The 3507-nt window shown below is 37.1% G+C and overlaps 1 pseudogene; it reads right to left on the bottom strand.

Moving 5' to 3' along the window:
* Window positions 1-547: 547 nt before the first annotated feature.
* The window catches only part of LOC108280149 (peroxisomal succinyl-coenzyme A thioesterase-like), a 16671-nt pseudogene continuing 13711 nt past the window's right edge, over window positions 548-3507 (bottom strand).

Raw genomic sequence — 3507 nt, 5'->3', positions numbered from 1 at the left:
TATAGCACTGACTCATAGATATAATGCCTCCTATTGGTAAAAACTTAACAAAATTTGTAGCACTCAATTTAATCAATGAAATGTACAGGACTTTCTTAAAACAAAGAAACAAAAAAAACAGTACTGATTTACATATTCATTTAGGGAGCACTTTCTGTTCAGTCTTAATAATGTGTTCATACTCTGTTACACCCCTAATATATAAATTAGCACTTTATCCATCCATCCATTTTCTGTACCACTTATCCTACACAGGGTTTCAAGGGGAGCCTGGAGCTTATCCCAGGGAACTTGGGGCACAAGGTGGGGGACACCCTGGACGGGGTTGCAATCCATCGCAGGGAACAATCACGCACACACACTCTCATACCCATTCACACTACGGACAATTTGGAAATGCCAATCAGCCTACAAGCACATGTCTTTGGGCTGGGGGAGGCATGTATGGAGAAATAACAGCTGATTGATTCAGTCAGTTCTGTTATCGAAATTACTTTTAATTAATGTCTTTTTATTAGTTGATTTGCGCATTTAAAAACTTTGTGCGCCATCAATTGCATGAAGTGTACATGTGCTCCCTCTCTGTTTAAATGTAGTGGTAGTGAAGAAGTGTGACAGACATTTTGAGAGTTATTCTCTTTGTTTTTCATTATCAATTACACAAAGCAAAACAACTTCTCACACCACTACAGTCGGGCCTGTGGACCTGCATAGCAGAGGTGTTGGCGTAAAAAGTCCAAAATCTTCTCCCATGAATCTTCTTGTGCATATGCATGCAGTCTGGTCTGACCACCCCAAAGCATGATCACTGTGAAATCACACACACACACACACACACACACACACACACACACACACATCATATACACTATACATTTCATGCTGATAAATTCATGATCAGCAGGTGTTATGCATGCAGATTACTTCACATCACTACACATACCCTTCTCTTTGCCAGCAACCATGAAGTTGGAGGCTCTGTGGTGTGGAGTGTACGGTGGCTCAATTAGGTGACCTGCACCAGGATAGATCAGGATCTTGAGCAAGTGCTGATTCCCAGCCTTTTCAGTTATTCTCTCCATCTGAGGTCAAACAATGGAAGGTAAAGAGGTTTCAAATGACTGATCACATATGGCAGTTATGTCCAAGTCAGTTTTTAAAGTGATATGCTGGCTGTCAGTCTAAGGGACTCTGTAACATGATGTTACCATATACTATACACAGAGATGTGATCATGTACAACTACCATTTTAGGGAGGTGTACTTAATAGGTGGCAGTATATACTCTCTACAGTGGATATTAAAGTCTACACACCCCTGTTAAAATGGTCAGATCTTTTCCAACTTTAATGTGATCAACAAAATTCAAGTGGAAAAACACAGAAATGTTTTAGGGAAAAGGGAAAAGAAAAAACATACAATAACCTACAGTGCTGTGAAAAAGTATTCTTCTGTTTTTGTGAACAGTTGCAATCAATATTATCCAACTCCTATTGCAAATCAGTTTTATTGTCAAAATTTGCAGACTTTCAGCTGTTTGCAATGAACAAATCAAACAAAAGCAATTGAAATAGTTCAACACAACAAATGGTTCAAGAGGTGGATACTTTGACCATCAAGAAGTCAAGAAGCGAATGATATTGCAGCCCTATATTCTATGCGTCACCATGAATGGTGTAGATCTGTGTGAGCTTCTTACATCTTCAGCTGACTCCAGTGTGGCTAAGTTCTGATCATCATCACCAACAACCAAAAGCAGTGGACATCTTATCAGGCCAACCTGTGTGTTTTACAGTGCAATACCTCATTATGGGTTAACATATGCAAACACAAAAAGTGTACACATACAGAGCCACAAACTAACATACACACCCAGTTGCAGGAGTATTGTGAAATAAATCAAATATCAATAAATGGATGAGTAAGATGCGTTCGGTCTAAAATCTAGGATGCTACAAAAACGCAGGGGAAAGTTTCTTACATCCACTTTCTCGGCTGGATCTGTTGGGATGGGCAGCAAAAGGTCTCTCCAGATGACCTGATTGTCCATCATACGCACTTTATGAAACAGTCTAAAAATAATTAAAATATTTTAAATATACTACAACATTTAAGTGGCTCCAAATCATACGCACACCTCCAACAATTCATTAAGTACTGCATGTTTAAGATTACAACAAACAGTCAGTAATATCACACCACCAGGTCTATAAAAGCTATAAGATAGATAGAAGATCTGTGTGAAGTCATGTGTGTGTTCACTCTGATGTAATAACAGAAGATTTATGACATTTTACTGCAATGAACAGAAGTCACAAAGCCTCTTTTGAATAAAGACCAGATTTTAGCTCAGGAACTAGAGTCTTGTTTTCTTTTCTTTTTTTAAAAAAACTTTTTCTGGTAATATTTAGTCTCAGCTTTCATAAAGTACCAACATTGTTGTAAAATTCAAACATGGGATTTCAAGTTTGCTTCAAAAGCTGTGTTTAGTTGTGGACGTTACTGAGCTTCTTCTCTCTTTGTCTCTCTTCCTCTTGTATTATATTTTGTAGCAAAGAAGGTCTTCAGTGAACAGCTGTGAGTGCAGTGAATAATGCAATTGGGTCAAAACTTTAATGTCTTGTTACTACTCAATCAATAAAAAGATTTTAGTTCTGGGTTGCAAATGTCACTGGTGGATTAGGACATCTGTACCCAAGTGTATCAGCACAAGTGTTAATATTGTATAATGACTGAATAAACCTTCTCAACTATTTCAATATTATCTTGACATGTATTGCTGTGAGAGCATTTTAACAATTTAATCTTTTAATAAGCAATATACTGGTATGTACATGAATGGGAGTTTTGGTAAAAGTGCTTTGATATGATGGAGCAACACATATTTCTAGTGTACGTACCTGTAAAGCCTTTCATAGACTTCAGACAGAGTATTACGTAGAGGATTGACATGACTGCCGTTGATGCTTATACAACACCGGGGCTGCAACAAAACCACGTGACATTGCCTGATTAACCACACAATTGTACGTGATTATTTGCCTGTAGGTCTCGGTATCATCAGCCTTAAACTCCAGAAGGAAGAGGAAATCTGAACTTTGTAACTAAGTAAAGTAGCATCTGACTGGTTAAGAGGGTAAGAAAATTTTTGCTCCAGACTTGAATAGAGTGTACATGACTTGTGACAGGAATTTTTTATTCTGTAATTGAATAATGTATCTGGATTTTCTGTGCATGTCAGGAGAATGTTGAACTTATAAGATCAGCTGTCTAATTTTCTCAGATAAAAATGGATATTAAAGAGAATTGGAAACCATTTTGCAAACTACGTGAATCCCATTTTAATTCCTGTCTCGTTTTATGAACACGGCCACTGTAACTGTTATTTACTAGAAAACAGTGATTCCACAGCAGTGGTTGTAGAAAAGATCTTCACTTACTTTAAAAAATTATAGGTACTTTATTTTTACTTTAAAATTTGTATGTCCCTTAAGTGAATATTTTTAT

Source organism: Ictalurus punctatus, chromosome 19 (genome assembly GCF_001660625.3).
Source record: "Ictalurus punctatus breed USDA103 chromosome 19, Coco_2.0, whole genome shotgun sequence".
Classification (NCBI taxonomy): Eukaryota; Metazoa; Chordata; class Actinopteri; order Siluriformes; family Ictaluridae; genus Ictalurus; species Ictalurus punctatus.
This window is presented reverse-complemented; position numbering and strand designations above follow the sequence as displayed.